General features: G+C 37.7%; 1 protein-coding gene across 1 annotated transcript in view; it reads left to right on the forward strand.

Moving 5' to 3' along the window:
* Positions 1–16927, forward strand: part of tjap1 (tight junction associated protein 1 (peripheral)) — a 110146-nt gene that overhangs the window by 43804 nt on the left and 49415 nt on the right. Inside the window, exons 2-3 of the mRNA XM_065251303.2 lie at positions 618–766; positions 13937–13997. The gene's annotated coding sequence lies outside the window, so the exon portion shown is untranslated. The remainder of the gene's footprint in view (positions 1–617; positions 767–13936; positions 13998–16927) is intronic.

The following is a 16927-nucleotide window of genomic DNA, read 5'->3' on the forward strand; positions in this document are numbered from 1 at the left end:
ACACCCATGGCATCTGTTATTACGCTCCGCTGAGCCTTATTTAAGTTCGATTCGATTAGAAATTAGGATTTAATTTTATTTAAGTTTTAGAGATCCTGCAGATGCCTGCTATTGCTCAAGTGGAAGGGGAGTTTACCCTAAATTCTTGACACATCAGCTTATACTTATATACTGCTTCACATTTCATGTATTTTCTGGTTGTATTCTAATAAAAAGCATGAGAAAAAATTATATATGATCATTATACAATGGTAAAAACAACAAATCTAGTGGTAGCATAGTGGCTTAAGACTTTTGCACAGTACTCTATATATCCAGCTTTTTGCTGAACTGTCCCTCACATCCATTTATCAATGCACTTTCTCCTGATAAAACACGCCTTAATTAAGATCTAACCATTTACGGTGGCAATATATGGTGGCTGCGAGGGGTGGCGAAGCAGGCAGCATAAATGCAAAACAGTCCAGCAGCGGACGTTTATTTGAGACACGCTCCAGCTGTCTTACAGCTCCCATCGCTTCTTCGCTGACACTTAATCCTAGGCCTGCATGATTGGCAGGGAGCTGCACTGGCGCCAATGACGCTCATGTTTTTCCATCCACCTGCTTTTGTTTCAGGTCATTGATAGCCCTGAGGTTCACATGCTCGCTGGGGGAGGAGAAGCGGGAGGAAGAGGAGCGAGACGTGAGATAGATTGAGTTTCCTTGGCGACCGGATGGACACACTTGGGACGATGACTCTGAAGAATGCAGCATGTACACTTGAGGTGAGGGGCGATGCCATGCAGTGTTTCGATGCAGTTGTATAACTTTCTGTGTGTCTGTATTTTGTGTTGAATGTTGTAGTGACCTCTACCTGTACATGTGTGCTGGCTCTTATTGAATATTAACAGATTTCCTGGGATTATAAATCATACTTTATCTCCAGCTTTGTTTTAACTGCTGAGATGTGGACATGAGCTCATGGTGAGCTCACAAATCAGGATCTTTTGCATTTAAATTTGGCAACAGCTTTTATCCAAAGTGACTTGGCATTCAGTCTACATGTTTTTATCAGTGTGCATCTTCTCTGAGATTCAAACCCCTAAGCCGTGTGGTGGTAACACAATGCTACACAATTGTGGTACAGGAAAACATTTTGCATACTGTTTGTTTCTCACAGTAATAATGATGTTTCTTCTACTATAATCTAAGTAGTGAATTTTTGAATGTGTTTTTGTTTCACTGTATACTGTAAGGTATTGAAAAAGAGAATAAGTATATAAAGGGAGCTCAAATATGATTTATACTGCGGTTTCATTATTCTGAAGCCATAAAGGAGTAGAAGAGAGAATAGAGCCTGAGCTATATACACTCCTGTAATAAGCAAAGTTATTATTATATTCAGCCTTTATATTCAAGTGCCTGGAAAATAAGTTTTTCCAGAAGCACAGATATATGAACCATTGCTGTCTGTGTGTTTTTAAATTATTCACACCAGGTCAGAACAAAAGTGAACACAGGCCAGAAGAACTCAATGCTGCCCAGCTCAGGTGCTTGTTAATAATGAAAGATCAAGACCTAAACCACTCTGGACATTTTCTTTTTTTTTGTCTGTAGTTTAGCCTTTTTAATGGTTAAACTCTTTTAGGGGCTGTTTACACCTGGTATTAATGTGTGTTTTCGTTGATTGGATCACAAATGGACGATGTTAAAGATGTGTATAAACCGTGTTCAAAACGTTTTCAGCTCATCCACTTTTTAGCACATTTATAGGTAGTCGAAAACACATTCTGACGGATTGCTTTTGTGGTGTAAACAACACACATGTGGTCGAATGTGTTCAAACAGCCACAAGAGACCGCCTACTCTCCGCCTCTTGATCTGATGTGATGTACCGAGCACAATGTTTTACATCTTTTCTGACTTGTAGTGCAAACACACAGTGTACAGCGCTATCTTTAGGCTTTCATTTGATAAAACTAAATCGACTGATCTCCGCGTCTTTCATTAGTTTCATTTTGCGAACGCGTGAAAGTTGTGCGATCTTATTTCATCAATTGCGCTGAAATATCAGAGAAAGCTCTTACATACATGCACAAGACACTGTGCAGCATCAGGGCTCAAAATTAACTTTTTATTTGGTAGCACTGGTGCTCCCAACTTTAAAGAGTTAGGAGCACCAGCAAAAATTTAGGCGCATCCATCCAAAAATTAAAAGGCACCAAAACTACAATGTATATGTTAATAGATTAATTTTATTAAAAATAAAACGACACCATGGCCAGCATTTAAAATTTGGTCTTCTATTTATTTTATTTTATTTTTTGCTGCATAGATTCCAAAAATAATACCCAAATGCTGTTGAAATAGTATAGCAATAATAATTTAACAATTACAGGTAAAATGATTAAGATTACAATAGAAAATCTTACATTACAAAAGTGACCTTAATACAGAAGGCTAATATATATATAATATTGATAACTGCATTACCAGGATGCTATTACTACTAAATAGGCAATGTTTTAAAAAATACTATAAAAACATACCATCAGCATTGTCGTGTTCCACATCAACATGGACCACAAGAATGTTTGTTGGATGTCCATTCACCAGCGCATGCGCACATACACTATCAAACACTCTTTGACAGACAGGTCGGTGTCTCTTTCAATAATGAACACATTTGTCATGACACTACTTGTGTTTTTGGCACTTTCGCCATGTTTAAGCAAGGTCTGGCGCTTAAAATGTTTTGATTCCGCCACCAACGCCGTTTATAGGATTTACAGTAAACACAGTAAATTACATCGAGCCATTCTCATAGCGGAGACACTCGAAATCTTTAAGCCACTCTCTCTGAAAGGTTTAACGTCAAGTCGTATCTTCCGGTGGTGGAGTCGCATTTGAATCTGGATCGTCGTCATAAATTACATTAGTAACATTGGCTGTAGTCGGCTCGTTCTCGTCATGCTCGCGGTTCGTCTTTCACATTTTCGCGCTTCACGTTCCAGCGTAGCACGGCAACAAGGAATGACTGATGCTCATATTAGCCAATCTGCGGTCTTCATTAAACGTAAGAACTTAATGGTGAAATTTGATTGGTTATGTAACGTTGGAGAGAACACTGAACCTGGGACAGCAGCACGCAGCATCACAATCTAAATCAAGTCGCACCGGTCGCACCACACAACAAAATGGACAGTCGCACAAATGCTCCCAAATATATTTTAAGGTCGCACAGATTAAATTTCGGTCGCATATGCAACCAAAATAGTCGCAATTTCGAGCCCTGAGCATGTTTACTTACAACACAAGCAGCGGACACTGACATAATATTAGTTTGTGTCAATTTAAATCCATCATTTTTCTCGCTCGTGTTTGAATGACAGCAGAGGGACTCGCTTACAGTCTCCACAGACCACCACTCAAAGTAATCAGGACATATAAGTGATCGAAAGTGATCAAAAGAGACGGATAAAAAAAATCTCATTCACTTGTGTTCCGATGCATTTGGGACTGTAAGGCCCAAACTAGGGCCCATTTTACATTCTCAAATTATTCTAGATATTGTTTATTAGTAATACATTATGGGAATTTAAAGGCCCGGTGAAATCTATTTTTTTCCCTTTTAGTTTAAATACATTTGGCTTAAAGGACAAGTTCAGTATTTTAGACTTAAAGCCCTGTTTTCAGATTGTTTATGGTGAAATAGAATGGTTTTGACTGAAATTTCGACATTTGCGGCTGCCCTGAGAATTTTCGCGTGTTTGTTTTTCACCTCACACCTCTACAATGGGTTTAATGGTGCACTGGAACAATCCTTCCTAAAATGCATTAAACTTTCGTTTACAAAGACGTGAAACTCATTGAGTGGTCAGGGGTGTTCACTGGTATGCTCACACAAAAATCGCTGCAAAAGATGCTTTCCAACAGCTGTTTTAGCATTCGTTGTTAACTTGTGGACCTATTTTTCCAAACGCCTCAAGTTGCACAAGAAAAGCCATAAACGTCGGTTGGATGCGTAGGGTCCAAAGAATTTTGACGTCATCCTACACTTCTACGCTTCTCATAAAATGTATTGTTCAGACAAATGCTCTCAAGTTGCTGAAGCATCCCAGCCTCTACATTATAAAAGACGCAGAACCTGCACTTGAAATCAGACACGTAAGAAATAATTGACGGCGGGCCATTGAATTATAAGAAAATAATGCACACCCAAGGTGCAATGCGGATTAAGACATTTGACAAGTTAGGTGTGCGGTTATCAGAAATTAATGCATACCCACGGATCATTTCTCAGCCAATCAGAATACAGCATTTAAAAGACCTGTGGTATAATTGTTAATAATACATTTGCTAGTTCTTTTACATAGTGAGATTCTACAAAGAACTTTGTATTATAAAGTAGAGAATGTTCCGGTACCATTTTTCTCATTCCCGATTTCGATACCTGGGCTTGGGGTATATACAGCTGTACATACTACTAGCCCTGTATGAATGGATATAACTGTTATATACAGTGAACTAGATTATTTGTATTATCTGAAAGACATTTGACAGTAATATTTATGATGTGAAAAAGAGCCACAAACCTAACACTGTAAACAGAATACTAACAAACATCAGACATACTTAGGGATGGGACGGTTAGAAAATTTCATATCATGATTATAGTGACCAAAGTTATCACGGTTATCAATATTATAATGGCTTTCTTAAATTGGGATGGAAATGTTCAAAAAGAACTGATACACACACTGAAAACATTTTAACAAGTTTTATTTTTAAAAATCAGCAAACAACAAATACAATTAGCAGCTATATGCACTTTTTTTAAGCATAAACATTAAATCAGGGGTGTCCAGCCTTTTTTGTGTGGCAATCTACTTTAAAAATGATAAAGCCGACAAGACCTACCTGCTAAAAAACATTTTTTAACAAAACACTGTTACATTTTTTAATAACACTTTAAATGTGTGTTGGGAGGACTATCTCTACGTTAAATTTAGGGCTGTCACCATTACTCCATTCTTTTTGAGGAGTTAAAAAAAATCCTTGAGTACATGCCGAGTACTCCTTATAGCGGAGATGCGGTTTTTATGAAATAAACTAGAAAATGACAACATTATCAGAAGCATCTCTCGCTCTCTCGTTCGGTCGGTCGATTGATCGCGCGCACATCAACTCCTGCATGAAGGCAAGAATGTGCATCCAAATTTCGTAAGTTAGATGACTCCACTGCAGCGGGCAGGCTTAAGATTGATAAAAACACACTTGAGAAGAAATGCGCAGCAACTCAAAAAGACTTGTTTCTAAGACCATAATGCCAATTTGGTTTTGCTTTCCGAAGCTCGTGGAGGCGTGGAGCAGCATACACAGTTATTAACTTATGTGCAATATACCGGCATTGCATTTAACTAACCTTCAGGACATTTTATCATGGTTAATCGTGAAACCGGTAATCGTCCCATCCCTAGACATACGGCTGCGTGCTTTCATGTATTCGCCACTCTAAGTAAACAGTGGTTAACAGGAACCAAAAAGCGTGTTTATATAACTCCTAGGGGTGGGCAAAAAAATCGATTCTTAGATTAATCGCGATTCGGACGTGGGCCGATTCTGAATCGATTCACAAATGTCAAGAATCGATTCTTAAATGTTAGTTTACAAAATAACTTCACGTTATCAGAACCAAAAGGCGGAACTCAACTGGGGGAGCGGTGATGCACACGGACAACTTAAGAGAGCGCGCCCTGCAAGAGCGCATAGCGGAGCTTACAAGAGCAGAAGAGAAAGAACACTTTAAATGCTTGTAGGACTATACTGCATATATCTCTACATTGAATTTAGGGCTGTCACCATTACTCTATTCTTTTTGAGGAGTTTAAAAAAAATCCTTGAGTACATGTCGTGTACTCCTTAAAATAGCGGAGATGCGGTTTAGTGAAACAAACAGTATCAGAAGCATACAAATCAGCGCTACGCTGCCTCTCTCTCCCTCTCGTTTGCTCGCTCACACACACCGTGCGTGTGAATCAGCAACTGCGTGAGGCAAGAACGCGCATCCATGTGAATTTTGGAAGTTAAAGACGACTGAGCTGCAGTGGCCTGGCAAAACACATTTGAGAAGAAAGGCGCAGCAACTCAAAAAGACCTGCATGTTTCACAATTACCCCAAAAGACCATAATGACAATTTTGCGCGTGGAGCAGCAGTTGTGCGATCTACCGGCATTGCCTTTGCGATCGACGTATTGGACACCCCTGCCCTAAACCATCCGCAGACTGTTTAGATATAACATGAATATACTTCTGTAAAAATATGCACATAGTTTGTTATTCAGTCGCTGGGTGCGCTGCATTATATAAATACAGTAATACTGCCAATCACTATGTATAATGATGATGATTAGACGCTTAACGTTCGTGGAAGTTAATGCCGGTTAACATATAGAATTAATATGTCACGTTAAATTTATATTTTTACTGGTTTTAATGTCTTACAACAGAAACAGGACATGTATGTATATAAGAATGACATTATTTATTCCTAGTTGCATTAAAGTACAGTATATGACAGTTCAGAGACTAGCAAAAGCGCAAACATTAACCTGGCTTTGAAAGCAAATGCGACGTAATGACGTCACAGATATGCAAATTAGTACGTCAAGAATCGATTCTGAATCGAATCGGGACCCTAAGAATCGATTCTGAATCGATTCATGAGGGTCCAAGCGATTCCCACCCCTAATAACTCCAATTCTTGCCTCATTGCACTGGCTTCCTGTTCGTTTTAGGATTGATTTTAAGATTTTATTGTTTGCTTTTAAAGCTGTAAATATGCTGGCCTCAACTTATATCTCGGACCTCATCCAAACTTATTCGCCAGCGTAGACACTGAGGTCAGAGGGCCACTTACAACTTGCAGTCCCTAAGTAAAGACTTAAAACTCGGGGGGACAGGGCATTTTCTGTGGTTGGACCTAAACTATGGAACGCTCTGCCACTCCATGTCCGAACTGCTTCTACAGTTGAGTGTTTTAAGGCTCGTCTAAAGACTCACTTTTATTCTTTGGCTTTAAATGGCGCGTGAGTAGTGTGGTCCTTTGTGGTATTTATTATTTTTATATTTTGTATTTTATATATATTAATTGTTTTGTATGTTCTGAGTCTTTTGTGCAGCACTTTGGAAACTTTGTGTTTGTAAAATGTGCTATAGAATAAAGTGGATTGGTTGCATCACGCGTGTGGTAACTTCCTAGTGTTTGCATTCAGAGCAGTGTAGAAGAGATGAGTTTTGCTTTGCAGCGTTAGCTTTAGCATTAGCTATAATGGGCATTACTAGGTTTATTAAGAAAATGGTATCTGATCTAGGCTTGCCGCGATAGTCTGTGAAATGGTGATTACCGGTGCTTCAGCCTCTCACCGGTTAGATCACTTGCCCACCGCGACACCGTCTTTCACCGTCGTTTTGATATTTTTGTGTAATTAAATCATTTAGCTTCGTTAGAGAGCGCAAACACACTAACACCTGAATGTGTCTGCTGCCTGAATTAAGCGGAGCTGAATGCGCGTCACGTCACAGAGCAGCCGGTGTCAGGTTTCATTTATTTCTGTCAGTGTGTGCGAGGCGAGCTGACCGACCAGACGATGACAGAAGCCGTGTGCTTACTCGTTTTTGTTATGATATACATATATGATGTTTAATATAAGCAAGATCGTTTTTTGTTTTTCATCAAGAAAAATAATAAACCCATCATTCAAGCTGCGCTTTATGGATAAGTAGTCGGTTGCACTGCTTGGGACTGGTGGGTTCTGTGAGAATTACCTGCACTAGGGATGGGCATGATTAATCGACGATCGATAATTGATCGTTAAGAATTTCGTCGATTAAGTTAATTTGTTATTGATTAATCGATACTTTTTTATCTAATGCAGGTTGCATTGCCTAGCGTAGCATGTGTCTTGAAGCAATTAAATGAATTTTACTGTGTGGCAGCAATTCAACATTTTACCACCAGGGTGCAATATTTGACACCATACTCCGTTATCTGTGACCTTCTGTTTTTATTTCAAAAGAATAATTATGAATAGGTCATGATTTTTTGGAACAAATGAGGTCTCTGTTTAAGAATGCGGCTCGCAGCTGCAGGTTCCCCTGCTTTAGAGCACCGCATATTCAAGCGCATATATATTCCATTTGTCTAACTAAATTTAGTTTAACTGTCTTCCACAAGTTGATCTTTTAATAAAGGTCTCATGGAGGAAAACATGCTGTATTTTTATTCAAAATTTTTGAATTATAAAAGTTAAATAATTATTTTTTATTATAAAAATATTAATGATTAATCGATAGTCGATCGATAATTCTCCCGACCATCGACTAAAAAAATTTAATCGAATGCCCATCCCTAACCTGCACACATTGACACAAGCACTTAAACCAGCTGTTGCACTCACAACATACGGGATTTAACGCAGCTTACGCAAGCACTGCATTTAAACAGTTGCGTAATTCAAAAGTGAAAGTAAAATGTGTACGTCTGCATGCGCATTTATAAGCTCCTCCCACCCGGTGATACCGGGATCACCGGGTTTGAAACGCGACGATTAACCGGTGGGAAAATTCTGTCACCGCGGCAACCCTAATCGGATCGGTACATGGGTTCAAAAACTTGCCGATTCCGATGCCAGAATTTTTTTGTGGTATCGGACGCATTTCCGATACTGGTATCGGAACAACCCTATTATAAAGCGGTGTGGGGAAGATCAAACATCGCAAATGGTCAAAGGTGACTTTGCTGGTCTATGCCATAAACAAATCACTCTCGGTTATTTTGAAAAGGAGCAAGGTCTACTGCTCAATAGTTTTTTCCTGTTTTATTTGAAATTATGTCACCACATTAAATAATCCAAGGCACTTCAGTGGGCCTTTAAATAATGTATTTATAATTCTGCTTATTGAAGCATCAGTTGGGCAAACATAGATACAAATATAATTTTCTATGTGGTGCTCCGCAACAGCTTTACTTTCTGCAAGAAGACAAACAATGGAGTTTACAGATATTCAAACCACATTCAGGAGTGTATACACATGGCAAAAATTTGTATTTGTAAAAGATCATTGGTTCAAACTGGCATACTGATAAAAAATGTATAAGTCCCTTTGGATAAAAGTGTCCGTTAACAATGTGTACATGTAAAATAATGTGACACACTCAGCAAGTTTGCAGTAATCTATATATGCACAGGTTGATAAAAACAAAGTTGAAGTCCTCTCTGATGCTGTATATCATTAATACAACACAAAATCTCTTTATTCTGCTTCTGGTGTTAGATTTATACATGGGCTTTTTATTTGGCAATGAGCCAATGAAACTTACTAAAGCACTCTTATGTGTTTGCCTGGAATTCGAGATGCGTCAAGAAGAGTTTTGGAATCAAATCGGATTACTGGAATCAAAATCCAATCAAATCATAAGGTGCCTAAAGATTCCAGCCAGTTGGCATAAGTGTTTGTTGACTTTCTATATATATACATATATATATATATATATATATATATATATATATATATATATATATATATATATATATATATATATATATATATATATATATACTGAATACTAATACATATATATATTAGTATTCAGTGTGGATTTTAGATAAGAGCAGAATAATAAAAACATGAGGAACAGATTAAAAAGAACCGGTGTGGGAGATTTTGCTGGAGTATTCTGCTAGTATAGATTTGATTGATTCATCTTCTGTCCTAGTCACTATAAAACAGCAGGCACCGGGCCAACTATCTGTGTCCAACAACATCTGTTGTCTAATTTCCATGTTCCAAGAAAGTACTTCACATTACTAGCGATAAGACAAACATTAAGGAAACGGGTCAGTTTAAACATTGGTTTTACCACCTTATGACTTAATTTACATCAGTCAGCTGGAAGGTGGGCTGAAGGAGCTGAATTTTGAATGAGCTCTTACACCTGTTAAATGTGCAAAGTGACTGTCAACTATAGTCTTGTTCAAAATAATAGCAGTACAATGTGACTAACCAGAATAATCAAGGTTTTTAGTACATTTTTTATTGCTACGTGGCAAACAAGTTACCAGTAGGTTCAGTAGATTCTCAGAAAACAAATGAGACCCAGCATTCATGATATGCACGCTCTTAAGGCTGTGCAATTGGGCAAGTAGTTGAATTAGTTGAAAGGGGTGTGTTAAAAAAAATAGCAGTGTGGCATTCAATAACTGAGGTCATCAATTTTGTGAAGAAACAGGTGTGAATCAGGTGGCCCCTATTTAAGGATGAAGCCAACACTTGTTGAACATGCATTTGAAAGCTGAGGAAAATGGGTCGTTCAAGACATTGTTCAGAAGAACAGCGTACTTTGATTAAAAAGTTGATTGGAGAGGGGAAAACCTATAATGAGGTGCAAAAAATGATAGGCTGTTCAGCTAAAATGATCTCCAATGCCTTAAAATGGAGAGCAAAACCAGAGAGACGTGGAAGAAAACGGAAGACAATCATCAAAATGGATAGAAGAATAACCAGAATGGCAAAGGCTCAGCCAATGATCACCTCCAGGATGATCAAAGACAGTCTGGAGTTACCTGTAAGTACTGTGACAGTTAGAAGACGTCTGTGTGAAGCTAATCTATTTTCAAGAATCCCCCGCAAAGTCCCTCTGTTAAAAAAAAGGCATGTGCAGAAGAGGTTACAATTTGCCAAGGAACACATCAACTGGCCTAAAGAGAAATGGAGGAACATTTTGTGTTTAAACGCAAGGGCGCAAGTTCCATGGCGGGTTGCTATTATTGTGACGGATTTACCAGGCGCACGCCAGGAGCGGTTCACAGCCGAGGAGACCGACGTCCTTGTACGGGGGAATCCCACGCTTGCCAGCATAAATCGGGCACGCCGTGTAACGGGAGGTGGATCTGCCTCAGGACTTGACGCCAGCAGAGGACATCGCTGCGTCCACCCTCACCGCTGAAAGGGTTTGGGGGCTTTGAAATCGGACCCAAGAAACGCAAGCAAGGTCCAACCCCAAAGTACTCTTACAAATCAAGTTCATATACATTAAGGTTTCTTATGAAAACATTTTAACTATTATTTACATAAAATAAACGTAATACAGCCACACAACAAAGTTATGAAAATATTTTAATCGTTATTTGCATGAGAATAAATAAAAACTATCACCACAATGCTCACCACTATGATTCCCCTTATCTCGTGTATTAATATTTTTAAGTGTAACAATTTATGATTTGCAAAAATAACTGTTGCATCTGTGTAGATTAGATAAGCAAAGTGTATGCGCGTTGTGCACGCTATACATTATGGTCAAGCATGCGCCCTTAAAATAGCATAATGAACCACGCGCAACGCGCCACTGACTTTAGACTAGTTTTTTTTGGTTAGTAGCGCAATTGTTTTTTGAAACTGCAAAATAGCATAAGAGATGGTTTGCGCCGCAACACGCCTCCTTTTTGCGCTGAACCGCCCAGGGAGCGCAAGTTCATTCCCTAGTTTGCTGACGTGCATCTGTGGAGGGAAAAACCCCGCTGTGCGCCGGCGCAAAATACGAATGATACATGCGTCACTGACAAAGTCAATTGCGCTGGGTGCAAGATAGGGCCCAATGACACACTTACACAAGTTTGTGTTAAATCACAAAGCTTTGATGTACTTTATTCTCATATGCTGTATTTGATGTATTGTTTTGTTAAAATGCTATTAACAAAAACAACTTGTACTCGTTAAAAACATACTGATAGTGAAAACACTTTGCATGTTTGCCTTGTTTTAACAGCATTCTGGGGGTTTTGTGTAAATGGTAGCAAAACGTAACAAGACCGAATATCATTGCTTGTGTGAAGAGCTGATTTGCTTTATTCTGATTTGAATTTTACAGCAGAATTTCACTGCAGTTAATGGGTTGCATGTGTGAAAGAGGGTTTTGTGTATAATGGCATTCATGCACTGCATGTGTGAAGTACAGGAGATTGTTATTGTCTTGCTGTGGTAATTGTAGGGAGGTAATGAGCAGCCTTTGTGTTAATTATTGTACAATCACATTTAGCTGTGATTGTGCAGGGGGATTTCTGAAAAGACCTTCATAAGTCAGATGCAAATGCTGATTTTATTTATGTTAAAGGAATAGTCAAATAATCATTATTCCATAATTTATGCATTCTCGTGCCATCACAGATGTACATGAGTGTCCTACCTTAAGTTAAACTTGAACACAAAGTATTTTTTTTTATTAAAAATCCCACCATTTTTTTCCCCACTTGTTACAATGAGATTTTATACTTCGAAGATTCAAAAAGCACATACACCTATCATTAAAGTAATCCTAATGAGTTAATAATGCATGTCTTAAGAACGTTAGGTTTGGGAGAGAAAACTATAGATTTTTTAAGCATAATTTCTCTTGTGATGAAATGCTGTATATGACAACTTATCATGAGACACGCAAGAACCAATGACATTTAAAGTTACTGACATGCTGCCGTATCAGAGCTGATATGTGTTTGTTTTGGTTTCAGTTTGCTAAGTAAGTGATAATGTATAGACAGGCAGATGTTGTCGCATAAATAAGCCTGACAGTGTGATAAGGATCCAACACTAAGCAGAGGGTCTTGTATGACACTGAAGCGGCTTATTTCATGATAACAACCTGCTGCCTATACATTATCCTGCTTATTACATGGCTATTTACCTTATAAGTAAGGTAAGGAGCATTAAATATTGATTTTAAATATTTGATGTGCTCATTTTTAACAAATGCATACCTTCCATGAGGAAAACTTTTAAATGTCATGTACATGCTATATCTAAAATGCTTGATTCTGATTGGCCAGTTAAGGTATGTTATATAAGGGATAATGTAGAGGCAGCCGGTAGTTATCGGGAAATAAGCTTAATATTATGAAGGGGCTTATTTCGCGATAACTACAGGCTGCCTCTACATTATCCCGCTTATTACACGGCTACTTGCCACATAAGAAAAAAAAACTGGACATGAATATGAATTTGAAACATTTTATTGGCATATTTGTTTTAAATTAACATTTTTATCCTTCCGCGAAACTTTGCACAGATGCATAAAATGATGGTAATACCTTATTAAGATCCTCTGCTTCATACTTGTCTGTCTCCCTTTTTTTCTCTTTTAGCCAGTCTTTGAGAAGTTTTAATGCCCATTCTGTATTTTTTTGTGTGTTGGCTTCGTAGCTGTCATGCTCTATTTTGTCAAGTTCAGTCTCAGTAAGCTCTCTGTGTCTTGTCGTTGTTCGTTCTTCTATCCACTGTTTAAATGTTTTGTTTTTTCCGTACATGTTAAAATTAATGTCAAAATTTTCCATTCTTAATTGTGGTTGTCCAGTGTTTGTCACAAGATGGCGCCAAACAGTAATCTTTGTTGGCGCGGAGGGATTTTAAACATAAAAGTAGTACCGGCTATGCGTTATTACTTTGGAGCGGTTATTATTTGAAAAGAACGAACCTGCAAATGTCTCAACTGACCAATCAGAATCAAGCATTCCAGAGAGCCGTGTAATAAATAGAGATAACAACCCCCTGAAACTACACATGGTAACCAGGATGCCGCTTCCCTTGGGGTCCTGATCACACTGTCAGGCTTATTTCTGCAATAACTAACAACCTGCTGCCTATACATTATCCCTATTTTAAAATACATATTTATATAAATGTATGTATATATGTATGTATGCATGTATGTATGTAGTGATTTTTTTTTGTTCAAAGAAAGGAAGACTGGTGGCTTGCTTGTTTGTTTGTTTGTTTGTTTGTTTGTTTGTTTTAGTTTAATTATTGGGTAGGGTTCATAAGCATTTTTCACTTCTTATTCTCTACTGTTTTTTTATGATGACAAAGCACTTTGAGTATAACAAGTTCCTCTTTGTTTCAGAATGCTTGAGGGAATGAGGACCTGTGAATGAGGACAGCACTGACACCAACTCTGCTTTCGGGTATGATCAACACTGTCTGAATATGTGAATGTAAATTATTTGTTCGGTTTGTGCATAGTTGTGTTGGGTTTCTGGGAATAGCTCTAATTAAAAGCTGGTACGTCTCTGTGGATCTCTTTCTTGATACGCAGTTGTGTGTAATGTTGCAGTGCACTCGTACTATAAGATTGTGAAAGACATTTACTGAGATTTGAAAGTAAAAAAATAGCTGATATTTTTCCCTAATGAACTCTCTATGACTCTGTCTTTCAAAGTTTTATTAAAAGTGAATGAGTAAACTGAGAAAACTTTACAGACACCTCATCGAAATATAGAAAGTTTCCTTTTTGCTTAAAATTCATTTCTGACACTTCATATTCCTTACACTTGGTTGAGGCCTTGTGTGTGTGTGTGTATGTATGTGTATATGTATATATATATGTATGTATATATATATATATATTCCCACAGGAGTTTAAAGGAAACCTGTAGTTCTGATAGACCTTATTTACTTGTTTTAATGCTTGTTCCTGGTCTTACAGTGCACGGTTTACTAGTTTACATTATTCTATAAGAAAAAAAGTTATGAATGTGCATCGTTCATCAGTCTGTAGAAATTTGCTTTTGTATTGTAACCTGGTTCATTAAACATTAGCCAGATTATTGTTCATAAATGTAGAGCTCAAATGCAAAAGCTATTAAACACAGTCTCCTTCAAAAATTTGATAATGATATTAACCCAATGCTCTCGAAACTTACTGTACATTCATCAAATACGTTTGCGTCAAATTCGCTTAATCCCCAGGCCATTTAGAAATACAGTTTTTCGGCAGAATCCATTAAAGAGCACCTATTTTGTTGTTAATTTTTTTGTGTGTGTGTATTTGGTATAATATAATGTGTTTGCGGCGTTTATGGTTAAAAAAACAAATTATTTTCCACATATTGTACATTTTTGTTGCTCCAGATATCCATGATTTGTTACAAAACTCATCGATCTGAAAAGCGCTGTGTCCTCGATTGGCCAGCTAATCTGTACGTTGTGATTGGCCTGAATACCTTTGACGTCAGCTGGAAATGTGCTGGTCCAAACCATGTTTTAAAGATTAGCTCCCAATGCAATACTGAGTTAATCTCTTCACTACCTTTGTACCCATATCGTTAACATACTAACACACACTTACACACAAAAGTAAAAGTAAAATCATGAATCAGATAATTGGTGCTCTTTAAAAGTCTGATTAAAATGCTCATTAACAAGCAATCATGCCAGACACACTTAGCAGGTTTTGTATCTGAGCTCTTGATTGTTATTGCAAAAATGACTCACAAACGACCCAGAAGTTATCAGGAAATTACAGACCTCACAATGTTGTGTCCGACCAATCAGAATGAAGTATTTCTGTGAGCCGTGTGTTATAATGCTGATTAATGTCATAAAAATGTACAAAATGGCAAATAACAATAGATTTGACATATTTAAAGCAGCGGATCAAGAGGGTTATATTGAACTTCTCATAAATGTCACATTATGGAATTAAAATGGGCTGCAAATACCATTTCATGTTGACTATAAAACAAACAGGGTGTAACAACAAGCACAGCACCCACAGGATGATGCATTTTACATGTCCTCTCTTTTATGCCGGACGTTTCCTGAGGCAAATATTTTGCTCTGCCTCTAACATCTGATAGGCAGATCATAAGGGAATTGAGAATAAACTCTGTCTAAACAATGCAAACAAGAGGAAATGGATGGGGTGCCAAAAATGGACGTCATGTTGGCACAGTAGGAGCATAACAGAAATGTAGCCTTTTCCGTAAATCAAAGATATCAAAGATATTTTCTTTACATTATGTAGGATGATTTAATGAGGAAAACAGTAAATTACAAAAAAGGGCTTAATCTATTAATTTAAATATAATTAATATATCACCCCGCGCTTGCATTGTAGAATTCTTCCTATCTGCAAAATCTCATTTTTACAGCCCATCTTTTATAGAATTCTAAATAATCAGAGGTGCACAGTAGGGTTTATTGAAAGGAGTTAATTAAGTTTATAATCTACGATCTGAATATTGTATTTGTGTGTGGATTTGATGAAGTGAAGGTCAGAATGTACTGTAATACATCTCTTCTGTTCACATAGAGCTCTAACTCTCACCGCAGCCATTAGTTTTCTCATGACAAATATCAGGGCTTAGCTTAAAAGACCTGTAGTGTTTTATAGTGTCAAAAAGCAGGCTTTAATTATTTCCTGAAAGAGTTGGAGTCATGCGAAGACAGCCACAGACATATTTATACGCTCTCAGATAGTGTAAGAGGTTCCATACACATTTAATAGGGGTGTAATGATTAACCGTGCAAATGCGCGTTTTCTCAATGAATGAATTTGAATGAATTACGGTGAAATGCCACCACATCCCAAAGCCAGGGGGCGCTCTCGTGCAGAAACTCCCTTTGTGCCACAGAAGAAGTAGCATTACAAACGCTATTCCAGGAAATGTCTACAGGAATATTTATATCGCTGTTCTTCAAATTGTTTCAGATATTTTCATGATAATAGAGAATATTTTGAATGATTTTGTTTAACGAGTGTTGCTTTTTTAAACGGATGTTTTAAACAATTAATCATTACATCACTAACATTTAACAACAGAGGATGTTAGAGATTGCCGTGGCTGAACTTTTTTGACAGCAATCAGCTGTAAAACAGTTTTGGTCCTGCCTGATTTTCGTTGACTTTGCGTAAAATAATGGAAAGTTTTTCATGACAGAATGAAATTTTAGCATGACAGAAGCTTGATGCTGTCGGGAGAACAACCGTTTTCCGAGTGCCTCTCGCGTAAATTATTAGATGTTGATGGCTTATGTTTCCCATCCCACCACAGGTTTATCAATGCCATCAAAGTATTATTTTGTTTTTGTTTGTTTGTTGATCACGAAATAC

Source organism: Paramisgurnus dabryanus, chromosome 20, assembly GCF_030506205.2.
Source record: "Paramisgurnus dabryanus chromosome 20, PD_genome_1.1, whole genome shotgun sequence".
Classification (NCBI taxonomy): domain Eukaryota; kingdom Metazoa; phylum Chordata; class Actinopteri; order Cypriniformes; family Cobitidae; genus Paramisgurnus; species Paramisgurnus dabryanus.